We start from the raw sequence: 17,741 nt of genomic DNA on the forward strand, positions 1-17,741 counted from the left end.
TTTTATTTGAGCAGCAGGTTCAAGAGCAGCAGGGTCAAGAGCTAAATGAGAATCCCATTCCCACCTATGTGATAGTGTGGGACAATGTCAGTTTCCACCGAGCTGCTCAGGTAAGGGAATGGTTTAACATCAATGGGCAGTTTATGAACTTGTACCTCCCTCCATACTCGCCTTTCCTGAATCCGATTGAGGAGTTTTTCTCCTCTTGGTGATGGAAAGTGTATGATAGACAACCCTACACCAGAGTAAATCTGCTGCAAGCCATGGATTTAGCCTGTGGTGATATAGGTGAGGAATCATGTCAGGGCTGGATACGGCACACAAGAGGCTTCTTCCCCCGTTGCCTCAGGAGGGACAATATTGCTTGTGATGTCGACGAAGTGATCTGGCCTGACACAGCCCAAAGACAAGAAGAAGCACATTGATCACATGTTTACTCCTTTGATTTTTGTCCCTTTTAGTATTGTATACTGTAGTACAGTGCATTGTAGGCTGTATACTGTACAATGGACAAATTGTATGGCCCTGAACATTGTGCTTTCCATTTGTTAACAGGACTGACTGCTCAATAGATTTTGACTGGTTGCAGGTTCATATCAACAAAGAACAAGAATTACAGTATCATAGAGACAAAGGACACGTTTGTGAGATGCAGGGTACAGTATTGTAAAAATAGGGGTACAAGGAGGAGGAAGAACAAAAAACAAAATTGCAAAGAGCAAAGCAGAGTAGTAATTTCTGATCAATTTTGAGCTACTATGATAGAACATGTTTTTGTTCATCAAAAGACAATGACAGAAAAATATGAAATTTGTTTTGAGATTTAGAATGTACTTCTCCCTGAGAACTGTATGTTTTGAACAATGTGTTTTCTATTTTTCGGTGTATTGTTTACTGACTGCTTGAGAGTGTATATCATTTTGATCACTTTGTTTATGATTTGAGAGCAGTGTTTGATTTTGAACACAGGTAAAACTGTTTTGAGGCGAATGTTTTATTTTGCGAGAGGAGTCAGAGGTTTTGTAAATAGTGCTTGAAGATTAGGATTTGTGTTTAATGTTTCAGGAAATGGAGCAAGGTTTCAGAAATTGTGTTTTAGCAATTGAGAAAAACTGTAACAGTCACACTGGTATTCAGTACAGTATGTACCAGAGTAAGTGCCCATCTGCAAGGCCCCCCTTTGCCCATTTGTAAGTTAACATTTGTCTGTATCCTTTTCTCAAAAGTAAAAAAAAAAAAAGCTTTTAAAACCTGTAAAAAATAAATAAATAAAATGCTGGGCAAGTCAGCAGAGAGAGAGAGAGAGAGAGAGAGAGAGAGACTCAGGACAATGAGTGGTCAGTGACCCCCTTCGGTATAATCCAGGTCACCTAACCTGTGACCCTTAGGTTGACATCATGATGATGAGAAACAAGTTCCAATATTCCAGTTCCGGATTCCAAAGTTGCTCCCTCCTCCTTCGTTTAGATCCACTCCAAAACAGACCGATAACGAACATCCAAATTAAATCTGAGCGACTCACCTATACAATCCTCCATGTTTTGCTCTACTTTGAGTGAATAAAAGAGGGCTAAGAAAGATTTCATTCGCCACCACTATTTGGTATTAGATACTAAGTAAAGCTCAATACACTAATCATATTCCTTGCATCCCTAATCTCCTTCTCTCATTTACTGTCCACCTTCCATTCCCTCAGCAACAGTTTGTATGGACCTCTAGAGACATGGGATCATTTATATACCCTAGTAGGCTTCCACTACACAGGTCAGGTTTCCCCTTGTATCTAAGTTTATCCACATGGATTCAGTCCCAAAAGGAACCCTATTCCAAAGTAGTGCACAATAAAGGGAATAGGGTGCCATTTGGGAAGCAGATAGAGTCACTTCACTTGTAGTGCACTAGTGTCCTCCAGTGGCCATTCTTAGAGAAGACAAAATAACTAATGGTCAGTCTGGCCACTGTAGGCTACAATGGCAGCAATGTAAATAAAATGAGAGAGAGAGAAAGAGAAAGAGATGTAAAGAGAGCAATGTAAAGATAAGTAGATGAATGAGTTATAGGGTGAAAACTAAGAGGCTATCACTAGCTTGTCACTATGGCAGATTTGCACATGGACCACATGGATTCATACTCTCAAGACTGTAAGGTATGTCATTAATGTAAGTCATATGACATGTGTAAGAGGATTAAGTTAAGATACATGTTTTCATATAAAAAAGTATTCCTGATAAGAAAATGCTATGTTGAGTAAGCCTTTATCTACATGTTGAATAAACATTTTGTATAATATTCCTCCACATACTGCTATGTTTTACTATCTTGGGACAATACTAAATCACCCTAAAACATTCATAAACCTACCGTCTCATCTATCATTTCTCCAACACCAGACAAGGCTGTGCTTGGAAATCTGGCAACAAGGAGGAACAAGCTTACCCTGGTTTATTTTTAGGCACTCACGCATGACAGACGTCTGAAAACTGTAACTTGGGCTTGCAGATAATGTGAAGGGGCCTCCAATAAGACACTGGAACCTCATTAGCACCAAGGCCAACCAATCAACACAGGGGGATCAGTCCATTGCTAACAGTTGCTAATTACAGCTAGGCTTCGCCCAAATGGCGCCTTATTCCCTACATTGTGCACTACTTTTGACCAGTGCACTATACAGTATATGGGCCCAGTCAAAAGTAGTGCACTGTAGGGAATATGATACCATCTAGACACAGGTCCTACAGTAAGTAAAGGCCCTATGCATTTCAGCTCTCAGCCTTCTCATGTTCTCCATCCAGTCACTAAGCAATTTTACATCTTATGAGCGGCATTATGGCCAGCCTTCAGTATCTGCAGCAACTGATACTATCAATAGCTGCATAAATGTGTCTCATGCTCCTCTTAATTGTGTTTCATTGTTTGTTTTTCATGATCATTAGGGCTATATAGAAAACATCTAAGTGATTGAATGGAGAACCTCTCTTATCTTCTAACTTGTGCACAAGTACTACTAAAACCAACACAGGATTTCTGTGAAAGTCAGAGTTGTACATGAGCCAACATCAAGTTAGGACCCAGCCCTGTGTGGTGACTGGAGGATTACATAATGGGAAGCATCCTGAGAACATCCTTTATACCCAAAGGAGCTCAGTTCATTCTTAGAGTGAAAGATTAAGTCACTTGTGGTGGTGGATGTCCCTCCCTCCGACCATTCCTCAGCTTAGTGTCAGGTTACCACTGTCCCCCGCCCTCTCTCAATTAAATTCAATTTAAGGGCTTTATTGGCATGGGAAACGTATGTTAACATTGCCAAAGCAAGTGAGGTAGATAGTAAACAAAAGTGAAATAAACAATAAATATTAACTCTCTCTGCTGTTATCTTTCCCTCTCTCTCTCAATTCAATTCAATTTAAGGACTCTCTCTCTCTCCCTCCCCACCCCCACACCCCCTCTCTCTCTCCTCCCCCTTCCTCTCTCTTTTTCTCTCTGTCAGTCACAGGCAAAGGGCAGATTGGTGCTTTGTTTAGCCTGGCCCTGTCTAATCCCTGTCTGGCCAGTTGAGTGGCTGTGAGTGTCACAGTGAGCCACCAGCCCACCACCCTACAGCAGGCCAGAGAGACTGCATCATTCAGCCCCCTTAAGGAGTCATGGCCCCTTTCTTAGAAATCCCAAGAAACTTCCCACCTCTCCGCAGGAACCTATAAATAGGTCCCATCTGTCCCCTAGGCTCAGTTACAGCCTCATTCCTTTTGGAGCGCCTGAATGGCTTGGGGATGGGAGTTGGGGGTTGATGGGGGGCATGGAGGCAGGCGGTGGTGGGTGGTGGTGGAAGGGGAGGGGGGAGAACCAAACCACAGTCCAAAAGCAATACAGCAATACACCCACCACTCACCACCAACCACTCAACACAACAAAGATAGAGGGCTGGCTGCTGACTCGTCTAGTCCCTATCGTACTGTACACTCGGATCGAGTTTGGTGTTTTGCTTGCATGGTTGGTAACTTGGTATACAAAACCTGAACCACTTTTTCATTCACCCTGATATTAACTATCCTGGATGCTGGACTGTTTCTGCTCTCTTGCTCTCCTCCAAACATTGGTGTGACAGTGAGTGACAAGGAGTTGGCAAGACAGGGGAAACAGATCTGGGACCAGGGTAGATGTTCACCTTTGTGTCTTAACCCTAAAAGCGCCAACATATTGTTTGCTTAAGGTCAAATGTCCATTAGAACCAACTTATCTGGTTTTAAACAGCCTATGTGGCATCGATATGAGTCAAAAACATTAATTTGAGTGTCAAAATTGACAAAAGTGTAAATAGGATAATTTTGGTCAGTCTCGTCCAAAACTGAGTTTTGTAAGTGAGTTTGTCACGACTTACTGGAGAGATGGGTATGGATTACTTACACTGAGTGTACAAAACATTAGGAACATCTTCCTAATATTGTGTTGCACCCCCTTTTTGCCCTCAGAACAGCCTCAATTCGTCAGGGCATGGACTCTACAAGGTGTGAAGGTGCCCAAATGCTCAACAAGATTGCCAGATGGCCAACATCATTTTAAAGAATTTGGCAGTACGTACAACCGGCCTCACAACCACAGACCACGTGTAACCACGCCAGCCCAGGACCTCCACATCCGGCTTCTTCACCTGCGGGATCGTCTGAGACCAGCGACCCGGCTAGCTGATGAAACTGTTGGTTTGCACAACCAAATAATTTTTGCACAAACTGTCAGAAACTGTCTCAGGGAAGCTCATTTGCATGCTTGTCGTCCTCACCAGGGTCTTGACCTGACTGCAGTTGTAATTGACTTCAGTAGGCAAATGCTCACCTTCGATGGCCACTGGCATGCTGGAGAAGTGTGCTCTTCACAGACGAATACCGGGTTCAACTGTACCGGGCAGATGGCAGACAGCGTGTATGGCGTCATGTGGTGTATGGCGTCGTGTGGGCGAGCGGTTTGCTGATGTCACTATTGTGAACAGAGTGCCCCAAGGTGGTGGTGGGGTTATGGTATGGGCAGGCATAAGCAACGGAAAATGAACACAACTGCATTTTATCGATGGCAATTTGATTGCATAGAGACATCGTGACGAGATCCTGAAGCCCATTGTTGTGCCATTCATCTCATGTTTCAGCATGATAATGCACGGCCCCATGTCGCAAGGATCTGTACACAATTCCTGAAAATCTCCCAGTTATTCCATGGCCTGCATACTCACCATACATGCCACCCATTAAGCATGTTTGGGATGCTCTGGATCAATGTGTACGACAGCGTGTTCCAGTTCCCGCCAATATCCAGCAACTTTGCACAGCCATTGAAGAGGAGTGGGACAACATCCCACAGGCTTTGAAATTATTGACGTATGTCCATTTTAAAGTGGTTAAAATTCATACAAATGTTAATGACGTTAGCCACAACAAATTGGAATTCGTAACATATTATATATTTTCAAATTTGTTACATATTGTACAAATTGCAATTCCCAACATATTTTACAAATTGCAATTCGGAACATATCATACAAATTGTAATTCATAACATATCATTCGAAATGGATGATGGACATTCACAAATGAATACATACCATACATATAACATATCATTTGAAATGGAGTGTCTGGGATTTATGTACCGAATAATAAGAATGCTCTGATACTACATTGCCCCTCTCACCCCCTTTAAAAAAAAAATATAACTTTTGTAAAATAAAAAAATAACACTTGCACTTGACTTCCCCCCCACTTGCACTGACTTTGTTGATAGATACTTTGTTGAGGAAAAACGTACTTACTACGACTGAGATACAGTGGGGGAAAAAAGTATTTAGTCAGCCACCAATTATGACAGACAAATTGAGAAAGAAAAATCCAGAAAATCACATTGTAGGATTTTTTATGAATTTATTTGCAAATTATGGTGGAAAATAAGTATTCACAATCACAAATCCTACAATGTGATTTTCTGTATTTTCTTTTCTCATTTTGTCTGTCATAGTTGACGTGTACCTATGATGAAAATTACAGGCCTCTCTCATCTTTTTAAGTGGGAGAACTTGCACAATTGGTGGCTGACTAAATATTTTTTTTCCCCACTGTATGTGATGAATGCACTAACTGTAAGTTGCTCTGGATAAGAGCGTCTGCTAAATGACTAAAATGGAAATGTAAAATGTCTAGCTAATCATAGGATTTAGTCAGCTTGCTTTCAATAATGTTTCGAACTGGCAAGCTAACATTAGCTAGCTAGCCAACTCATTTAAACTCGGACAAAGATATGATAACTAACCTGGGTTTGCAAGTTAGTTAGCTCGCTAGCTAGCATTCAGGAGCTTTGTCTGCTAACCCAAAACAGCATGCCTGTTCTCATAAAAGTTTATCGCATATTTTCTAGGGCAAAAATAAATGAAGGATGGTACTTGTCTACTACAAATATAGCTATTGCTCTGGCAGCAAATAGCAAAATGTATCAACAAGCATTCAGCAACGTACACAGCTGGTTGCATAGTAACGGCATCAGCGTCACCGGCCTGAATCTATTCTGTAGTTACAGTCCCTCTACTAGCATATAAATTACTTCTAAACTACAGAAAGTTATTTTCTCACTATATATTTTTCCTGATATTTTATTTCATTCACAGGCTACGTACAAAACCCAGTGTCGTGGGAAGCCCCCACCAAATCAGGAGATGTTACAGAAGGTTGAGGCAGTTGCCAGACACCAGTCCCGCTTCAGAGTAATGGAGGACAGGGGCGGTGTGTTCAATAGGGCGATATGGGCGACGCACTGCCAAACGGGAAAAGGAAGGGATTTTTTTTCTAATCAATTATATCACGGCAACAGTAGTTATCAGTGTTGTAATCTAGACGTCTGATCTGCCACAGTGCCACACTGCCACTAAATGTCCAATCAGGCTAAAGTCGTGCTTCAAATGGCCCCCCCTTTTGGGGCGATTTCAGTCAGGTTGAAAATCGCCCAGAAGTCTGTCATAGACTCCCATGTAAAATCTATTTTTTTCAAATTTCAGAGCTTTCAATACAATCTCTATGGGTTTCTGAGGGCTTGCACTTACGCGCTTTCGTCATACGTAACGTAACCATGAACGTAACTAAGAAAAGAGCGGGTAGCAGCATCAATCAATTCACGTACTACTATCAAGATGGCTATAGCGTTCAGTGCAACTCGATTGTCTCTTTGAAAGAAGTTCACATCAAAGAGACAACCACAAAGTGCAGGAGCGCTTTTTGAGTTCCTTCCCATCTCGGAATCAACCTCAGTCTCAATCGCCAGTGTGCTTTTGGAGAGACTGAACGGTCTTTTTGCCGACGACGTGAAAGTCAAACTCATTGCGCAAGCTTACGATGGAGCCAGTGTGATGAGGCGAGAGAAGGCAAAAGGTGCGTGAGCATTTCAAGAAAGGCCATTACGTGCATTGCTATGCGCATCAGCTGAATTTGATCATGCAGCAAGCTAAAAAGTAACTAGTAAACTAGTCCTCAGCATGCCTGATTTCAATGAGAAAGTCATTGACCGCTTTGCTGCATTGAAAGAGAGAAGAGAACAGTTTCAGTACAAGTAATGTAGCCTCTCTCTCTCTTTGTCCCTCCCTGTCTGTCTCTTTAACACACACACGCCCAAATCAGTTCACAGTTGATGTTGTTTAAAATAGTTATTTTTCATTTTTAAAAAAGTAAACAATTTTTTTTACAAATCTATACAATTGGCCAGAATATGGTTGTTCATATTTACAAAGCCATACAGATACAGTGGGGAAAAAAAGTATTTAGTCAGCCACTATTTGTGCAAGTTCTCCCACTTAAAAAGATGAGAGAGGCCTGTAATTTTCATCATAGGTACACGTCAACTATGAAAGACAAATTGAGAAAAAAAAATCCAGAAAATCACATTGTAGGATTTTTTATGAATTTATTAGCAAATTATGGTGGAAAATAAGTATTTGGTCACCTACAAACAAGCAAGATTTCTGGCTCTCACAGACCTGTAACTTCTTCTTTAAGAGGCTCCTCTGTCCTCCACTCGTTACCTCTATTAATGGCATCTGTTTGAACGTGTTATCAGTATAAAAGACACCTGTCCACAAACTCAAACAGTCACAATCCAAACTCCACTATGGCCAAGACCAAAGAGCTGACAAAGGACACCAGAAACAAAATTGTAGACCTGCACCAGGCTGGGAAGACTGAATCTGCAATAGGTAAGCAGCTTGGTTTGAAGAAATCAACTGTGGGAGCAATTATTAGGAAATGGAAGACATACAAGACCACTGATAATCTCCCTCGATCTGGGGCTCCACGCAAGATCTCACCCCGTAGGGTCAAAATGATCACAAGAACGGTGAGCAAAAATCCCAGAACCACACGGGGGGACCTAGTGAATGACCTGCAGAGAGCTGGGACCAAAGTAACAAAGCCTACCATCAGTAACACACTACGCCGCCAGGGACTCAAATCCTGCAGTGCAAGACGTGTCCGCCTGCTTAAGCCAGTACATGTCCAGGCCTGTCTGAAGTTTGCTAGAGTGCATTTGGATGATCCAGAAGAGGATTGGGAGAATGTCATATGGTCAGATGAAACCAAAATAGAACTTTTTGGTAAAAACTCAACTCGTCGTGTTTGGAGGACAAAGAATGCTGAGTTGCATCCAAAGAACACCATACCTACTGTGAAGTATGGGGGTGGAAACATCATGCTTTGGGGCTGTTTTTCTGCAAAGGGACCAGGACGACTGATCCGTGTAAAGGAACGAATGAATGGGGCCATGTATCGTGAGATTTTGAGTGAAAACCTCCTTCCATCAGCAAGGGCATTGAAGATGAAACGTGGCTGGGTCTTTCAGCATGACAATGATCCCAAACACACCGCCCGGGCAATGAAGGAGTGGCTTCGTAAGAAGCATTTCAAGGTCCTGGAGTGGCCTAGCCAGTCTCCTGATCTCAACCCCATAGAAAATCTTTGGAGGGAGTTGAAAGTCTGTGTTGCCCAGCGACAGCCCCAAAACCTCACTGCTCTAGAGGAGATCTGCATGGAGGAATGGGCCAAAATACCAGCAACAGTGTGTGAAAACCTTGTGAAGACTTACAGAAAACGTTTGACCTGTGTCATTGCCAACAAAGGGTATATAACAAAGTATTGAGAAACTTTTGTTATTGACCAAATACTTATTTTCCACCATAATTTGCAAATAAATTCATAAAAAATACTACAATGTGATTTTCTGGAATTTTTTTTCTCATTTTGTCTGTCATAGTTGACGTGTACCTATGATGAAAATTACAGGCCTCTCTCATCTTTTTAAGTGGGAGAACTTGCACAATTGGTGGCTGACTAAATACTTTTTTTCCCCACTGTAGCTGTGTTTACCTTTTCTAGAAATTATTTTCAAATTCTGTTTTCAGGCAAAATGTCTATCACTGTTCATTTTCACAAATCTATACAAGAGGGCAGAATATGGAAGTCTATAAAAATTTCTTATTACCAATAACTTGCATCAATGTTTTCAGTAGCCTCTATCAAAAGCTCCTGCTTGCTCAGGTGCACATATTTCCAATTCAACCATGAGGCCTTTTTGAAGCAAGTAATGTGTATATCAGTATTGACTTATATGCTGCCCCTGTCTTCATGTTGTTGCTGGACATATCTTTTTTAAAATGTGTGTAGGTCACCTAAATCATCAGAAAAATTGCCCCCCCTGAGAATTTTTTCAGGAGCCGCCACTGATGGAGGACACTCGAATCAGGTTGGTCATTTGATCTGGTCAATGGTCAAAATAATATCTGTCCTGGAATTCACCTAACCACCATTGATTATGTAGTCAGTGCTGTGTGTATATGTGTGTCTTGTATGTTGTAAGGAGGTGCTGTAACGTATATGCCGGGAGTCAGGAAGCATGTGCAGAAGGTGAGTTTAATAATGAAACGATACAAATGAACAAACATGAGAAGGGTACTGAACGTGAAAGGAAACAATACTACCTAATGACTGATACTACTGAGGGCTAAATAAAGGGAGCGTAATCAGGGTGATGATGAAGTCCAGGTGTGCGTAACGATGGGGAGTAGGTGTGCGTAATGTAGGTTGTCAGGAACGGTGGGTAGTAGACCTGCGATGTCGTGCGCCGGAGGGGGGAGTAGGAGTAGGCGTGAAAGGTGCCCCCTTCCACTGTGCAAATGGACTACTCTTGGGCCAGAGTGAGTAATGCCAACCAGTCAGTGCCATGTTGTGAATTAGCTGTGAATCATGATCTCTGATTGGCTATGTTCAACCGTGTATTTACTGTTGGCTTCCATGACTGTATTACATTTACATTTACATTTACGTCATTTAGCAGACGCTCTTATCCAGAGCGACTTACAAATAGGTGCATTCACCTTATAGCCAGTGGGATAACCACTTTACAATGTTTTTTTTTTTTTTTTTGGGGGGTGGGTTGGAGTAAAGGGGGGAGGTAGAAGGATTACTTTATCCTATCCCAGGTATTCCTTAAAGAGGTGGGGTTTCAAATGTCTCCAGAAGGTGGTGAGTGACTCCGCTGTCCTGGCGTCGTGAGGGAGCTTGTTCCACCATTGGGGTGCCAGAGCAGCGAACAGTTTTGACTGGGCTGAGCGGGAACTATGCTTCCGCAGAGGTAGGGGAGCCAGCAGGCCAGAGGTGGATGAACGCAGTGCCCTCGTTTGGGTGTAGGGACTGATCAGAGCCTGAAGGTACGGAGGTGCCGTTCCCCTCACAGCTCCGTAGGCAAGCACCATGGTATTGTAGCAGATGCGAGCTTCAACTGGAAGCCAGTGGAGTGTGCGGAGGAGCGGAGTGACATGAGAGAACTTGGGAAGGTTGAACACCAGACGGGCTGCGGCATTCTGGATGAGTTGTAGGGGTTTAATGGCACAGGCAGGGAGCCCAGCCAACAGCGAGTTGCAGTAATCCAGACGGGAGATGACAAGTGCCTGGATTAGGACCTGTGCCGCTTCCTGTGTAAGGCAGGGTCGTACTCTCCGAATGTTGTAGAGCATGAACCTACAGGATCGGGTCACCGCCTTGATGTTAGCGGAGAAAGACAGGGTGTTGTCCAGGGTCACGCCAAGGCTCTTCGCACTCTGGGAGGAGGACACAACGGAGTTGTCAACCGTGTATGGTCCTTCCCTCTCTCTCGCTCCATCCCTCTGTGATATAGGAGCTGGGTCAGATATAGGAGCTGGGTCAGATATAGGCTTATTATGGCCAGTATCGGTGACGAGAGGGGCCTGGAGCTGATCTATGCTGCCATGCCCGTCAGTCGTTGGCAAACACCTCAGAAGGGACAAAAGGTGATTACTAATAAGACAGTACATCACAAGTGTTTGGTAATATCACCCTTTCAATACGTGTCACTCATCAACTCGTCCTCGTTTTTCTACAGATGGGCAGAAGAGATCGTTTTTCAATGGAGTCCTCTGACTGAAAGAAAGGTTGATACCGATGTCTGAATTAGGAGAGACCTTGCGCTCAGTATTAAAATTATACAAGACACATCTGTTACTTTTTATTGTCTTTTGTTATTATTGAATCGAATGTTACTATCTTCAAACATGTCAGGGAACTCCTGTCTTATACGGGACACCATACAGGGAGGTATATTATTTGCACATTGTTATATTAGCAGAACACAGCTTCTACAGTATTATGTGAAGTATGATTTATTCTACATGGAACTGTTACACTTGAAACTTATTAAAACACTTTGTTTAGAATATCTACATAAGTTCAGCTATTGCACTCTTCTCATAAAACTGTAGGCTACTGACCGATGCAAAGCTTCCTCCTGGAGAGTGGTATGAGAAGAGTGGTATGAGAAGAGTGCCATCCTCCTGCATCTCACATGTGCCTTTAGTTATTGAACTCTACCCTGCTGGAATCATGGGTTAAGGCAAACTCATATCCAGGATGGAGTGTCATGCACTCCACCCCTCCTGCCACCTGACTGCACCTGTCCATAATCTGTAACACATTACATAGATGGAAGGGACTTCATCACCCACTGGAGACTTGAAGACAGAACCTCACCCTGAGAGGTGTGCATGTCAGTGTGTGGTTAGACAAATAAAAACATAGAATGCCATTCTAGTTCTGGTTAGACAGCTGAAGTTGTACTCTACACACAACTTATTTGTATTTGCTAGGTAAGTGTAGGCATACTGTCTTTTTAAGCGGATACATTTTACATTATAAAATGTTTTGTTTTTGTAACACGAACACACTCATCGATTTTTTGTTGTTAAATGTATCTACACTCAAACTGGGCGATGTTTGTGCAATGTCCACATGTAGCCTACACCTGTTGTAGGGATACTAGTAGTTATGGAATTTGTCCCCCGGGAAAGATCTTACAGCAGGTATAAGGAGAGACGAGATGAGACAAAACTAGCCAATTATAGAATATTTAGTTGTAGGACAGTTGAGCTGACTGAAGACCGGGCATTCAACTCGCAGTTGATACCGTTTCCATGGTAACATGTATTTACATGTGATGAAACGTTGAAACTAAGTTGCAAAGTACTTTCGTAGCAAGGTGTTGTAGAACGAGTGTCTTATGAAACACATTCCAGACACTGGCTCTTGCTATCTTGGCATAACTGATTTGACAGAGAAATATCAGCTAGATAGGATAGCCAGCTGCAGATATCACCAAGCTATGCTAGCTAGCTGCTGTCAGCGCATGCTTTAGCCTGAATTAGCAGACCATCTTGAGATGGCGACTCAGTCAGGAGGAGAGGTCCTCAACTTCAAAACTGTGTTCTCTCCATAGCAAAGCTAGTTTAGCTTACCTTGCTGTACTCACTACTGCCCTTGTTTGTTGTAATTTAATGGCAAAGACACACCCAAGAAACACCCACATCAAACCACACTTCAGACATGGCCACTAGCATTTCTTAATGAGCTTTGATGAAAAACAAGGCCAAATCAAGAAGTGCTGTCGCCCTTTAAAAGTAATAGGTAATGATTGCAAAGAGACACTGTCTGTCAATCAGTAACAATTGTAATTTTATAAACCTTTGGTAACACAATCAAATAGTTTAAATTATCCAAAAAAAGCATATATTTCAAAAATGTCACACATTTATAGTCAAATGTAATGTTTTGAAATAGACGTTTTTGGATGTTTTTCATGTTTTTAACAGATATTTTGATCATCAATAGCCACTTCTTAAGAACAGTTGTCTGTTATTCCTTAAAGTATTTCTGTGGTGCTCAGAGTCTGAAAAATTGGCGATTGAGCTAATCTGACATACTGGTACGACCTAAGCTGACCAGCGATATGGGCGATATAGGCTATATGGGTGCCAGTGCCATCAAACTTTTAGTTCTGACTTTGGATCGTTATGGGCTGTCTCGTTATGGGCTGTCAACTCAGTTCCAATTGCATCTGAAAGATGAGACTCTCGACTTGATATAGAGACATTTACTGGAAGTGGTTGCCACGTCCCCAAGGGGCCAAATCTGGAGTTGCTCCCTATCTATATCTTTTCAGGGTTCATACATCTACCTCTGTCATATATTTGGTGATTTTATCACAACGTTTACTATTGAGTCCGCATTTTCAGCTTAGCCGCCCGCGCACCACTATTATACAAAAGAGAGATTATTTTTAATTCCTACATATAAACACATAAATCATGGTAAATTGTGTTTTTTTGTTGGTAACTAGTTTCTTGTAAAAGTCCTAAAATTTCAGAGGGATCAAAAAAATGGGCCCCTGTTTGTGCATTTAGGGTTAAAGGGATACGCTGGGATTTTGGCAATGAGGCCCTTTATCTACATACTTCCCCAGAGTCAGATGAACTAGTGGATACCATTTTTATGTCTCATTCTTTGAATGAAGTTGCTACCTAGCGCTAGCGCAATTGCTAACTGGCGTTAGCGCAATGACTGGAAGGCTATGGGTATCTATGTGTCTATGTAGCATGTCGATACCCATAGACTTCCAGTCATTGCGCCAATGCTAGTTAGCATTGGCTCACGAAACTACCTCTAACTTCCTTCATACTGGACACAGAGACATAAAAATGGTATCCACAAGTTCATCTGACTCTGGGGTGGTAGATACATTTCCAAAATCCCGAAGTATCCCTTTAAATTAAACATCCTCCTCACAGAGGATAAATGACATTAGAGACCCTTCGAACCACACTTTATTATACAGTATCTCATTATTTTCCTCGTGCTCAGCTCTGGTTATTTACAATTCATTAACAACACGTAACGTAATGCCATTAGATATTCGGAGTCATACCTTTTACTTGAACAAGAACAATGTTTTGGATCTCAATACTGTAAATGTTTTCCATGATGTATCCTATCACCGGAGCAGATCAAATCCTAAATTCCCATTTGTCATAGTTTTTTTTTTTTACAACTTGAAAGGTGTTCAAAGATGTTAATGAAGATTCTATAAATCTAATTTCATTTATTACAGTATTGCCATTCAGCTTACAACACCTTAACTATGTAATGATGGTCCTATTCACTCTGTGAGACTGAAATCATCACTCCGATTGGGGAAAAGTTAAATCAAGGATGGACCGTGTCCTTAGTTGGCCCGGGTTGGGAGGTACAGTACTATGAAAGTCACACCTGTCCATTTCCAAGGAGAAGATCCTGGTGCCTGCATGCTAAAGAGGCAAGAGTGATGAGGTGAGAGAGAAAAGGAGACCTAGGCATAATAGTCTCTTCTCACGGTACAGTATCTCCACCATGAGGAGCACCTTGAGTCTGATGAAAGAGACTACAGGCATTCTATCCCCCAACAAATAACCCTAAATAACCCGTTCTCTGCTTTCCTGAGGGGAGACACACTAGAGAGCCTGACCTGAACTTCCCTCTCAGACTTCCTCCTAAGTGGAGTTCACCCTACTGCTAGTAGTGTCTGAAACCCTGTCCACCTTCTTTTATCCCTCAGTTGTTTATCAAAACAAGGGGCGCGGTTACCACTTCTTTTTATTTTTTTTGCCCCTTTAAGGTCTATGCAGGCTATACTACCTGCCTGAAGTAACCAACAGACCATATTATTTTGTATTGTGTATGTATCTGAATTAATTCAGGATTTTTCTGTCCTTGCAAAGTGTGCTATGATATAAGTGTATTTGAGGATAGCTGAGTCATCCGTGCTACAACTCTTTCAGTAATGGTGACTGAGTATTAAAAGTGTTGTTTTCTGACAGATGTCAAGGAAGGTATTCTGTGTGCCTTGTACCAGATGTCTCTATTCGTTCTTAAAGTTGTCAATAGCTGTGTGTCATCAAGATACAGCTTAGTGTATTGAAAGACACTATGCTCAAAAGAGCAGTCAAATTGCTGTCAATTAAATTAATGTTTAGCTATGGGATGGCAGAGAATGAAAAACTAACTCTGGCTTTAGCTTGGGATGACTGGTGACGTGGTTTACTCTGTTGGTGTTAAGTTGCGAAGTTGACTTAACGTGGACATGGGCTTTGCCAAGCGGCAGTCAGTGCTCCAATTATCTGTCTTTATACTGTATCTTCAAATTAAACCTGAGTTGTTGACTCGTGAGGCGATAATTCCTCATATCCAGACAGTGATAGGGTTCTCTTTACCTGTTGTCTTTCTTCATGTTACTCGAAGTATCTAGACTCGTCGTTCGTAGGAAAAACATATCCCCCCTGACTGTGGGGCTGGGTTCCAATTCTCTACCCTTCATCCAGAAGTGTGCAATCGTTCACTCCTCCTCATGTATTTAAAATCATTGGATTGGTTCAAGCATGGCTAGAATGAGTTTCCACAATATTCCATCCAAAGTCCTTTTAAACACATGAGTGTGAGTACAAGTAGACACTTCGGGAGAAGGGTAGAGAATCGGAACGCAGCCTGACATTTGGATTCAGAATTGACCTCGTAACCTTCAAAGTTGCTCCTGCTGTTTCCTGCATCCTCTCTCCCACTGCGAGGAGGCTTCAGGGCAGGGCTCTCCAACCCTGTTCCTGGAGAGCTAGCTACCTTCCTGGTTTTCGCCCCAACCCCAGCTGTAACTTTCCTGATTCAGCTTATCAACCAGTTAATTATTAGAATCAGGTGTGCTAAATTATGGGTTGGAGCAAAAATCTACTGGAGAGTAGCTCTCCAGGAACAGGGTTGGAAAGCCCTGCTCCAGGGTCATATTCATTAGGGCATGTTTTAAAACATTTAGCAATTGATCCAAGTAGTCCCTCCCTGTTTCATTCTGTTTTCTTACATTTGGTACCTAATGAATACGACCCTGCTTCCTCTCTCCCACTTTGGGAAGGCTTCACTCTCTCCTCTATGCAGTCCTCTTAGAGCTCTCCAAGGCCTGGGGGTTTCATTTGATCGCAAGGAATGGAGCCCGCTTGCCCTTTACTGTACAAAGGAAAATCGTGAGTAAATCGCCACGCCCATTTAGACAACTGGCCTCATATCTTCAGTATGGCTGCCAGGAAGGAAGAGGAAGGAGGTGTAAGGAGGAGGAGCAGTGTTGCTTATGAATATGTATCTAAAATAATATATGTTTACTACTTATAAGATGTTTATTGATGATTTACACCCGCCGATGGGATATTTATTTACACCCTTGATTCTTTGAAGGTATTAAAATAATCAAGTAACTACAAAGTAACAGTAAATAACTTCCTAACAGATGGTATGCTCATTATGTATTAGTTTCAGGTCTTTAAAAAAGTGTAGAAAAAGTATCAAGACAAGTCAATTCTGGCTGAGCAACAATCATACAAAACCACCCTCAGTGCACTGAATAGAAATAAATACATTTTTAACATAACACGTTATTAGTCTGGGAGGCTCTATTCTACAAGCCCCAATTTTATGAATGCGCTGATTTGAAGTTTCTCCTCCGCCCATAATAACATAGCAGGTGTTCCTCACTATAGTTTGGTGACGGCTTGCGACCGTTTATTTTTAAACCCATTCCACTTTAGTGGACAATTCCACAGCTGAAGGAGAGACTACCGGGGCTACCAAGGCATTCAACCTGTTGTTCCCCTTGTGCCCTCTCATACCGGGCAGAAGCCATCTTGGGACACCAGGTGTTAGGTGCGCTATCCCCCCCGGCCAGGCTGCCAGGCTATGCTTGCATCCTTACTAAAGCTGCTAAAATCATTAAAACTCTAAAGTGGGTTTGGGACCCAGGGGACGGGTGCATGCCAGGGAGGGAGGGGGTAAGGTTTGGAGGAGTGGTGGAGTTGGTGGGGGTCCTGCTGGATTAAGGTGCTGTAGGATGCCTGGGGAGAGGACTGATGACAGCTGAGGGAGTGAGCCTTTCTCTGGCTCTGCCTCCATGCAGCCATGGGGTCAGGGAAAGCGGGTGGGCTGGGGGCGGAGGGTGAAGGGTGGAGGTATTTCTTTGGTCCCGTCTTTACGAGGCCCTTGTCATGGTTGGGGGTGGGATTAGTGCCCCGGCCAGCCTCTTGAGACTGATATAGACAAGAGGAAGGAGATAGAATTTGCTCCGTTGGTCCTGCCCGGTTACTGGCATCGGCAGCTGAGGCTCAGGCCCCCCTGATCTCCCATCACCTACCCCTAATACCTCACACATCTCCTAGACATGGAGGACACCCAAAGCTCAGTGGTCATTCTGACCACCACCCTTGCCTCGCGACCCCATATGGGGTCATTCAAAGGGAGCTGGCCAATCCTCCTCTGCCTCCCCTGGTCTAGTCATGGGTGACTATGGCCCTGGTCAAAAGTAGTGCACTATAAAGG

The sequence above is a fragment of the Coregonus clupeaformis genome, chromosome 23 (assembly GCF_020615455.1).
Source record: "Coregonus clupeaformis isolate EN_2021a chromosome 23, ASM2061545v1, whole genome shotgun sequence".
Lineage (NCBI taxonomy): Eukaryota > Metazoa > Chordata > Actinopteri > Salmoniformes > Salmonidae > Coregonus > Coregonus clupeaformis.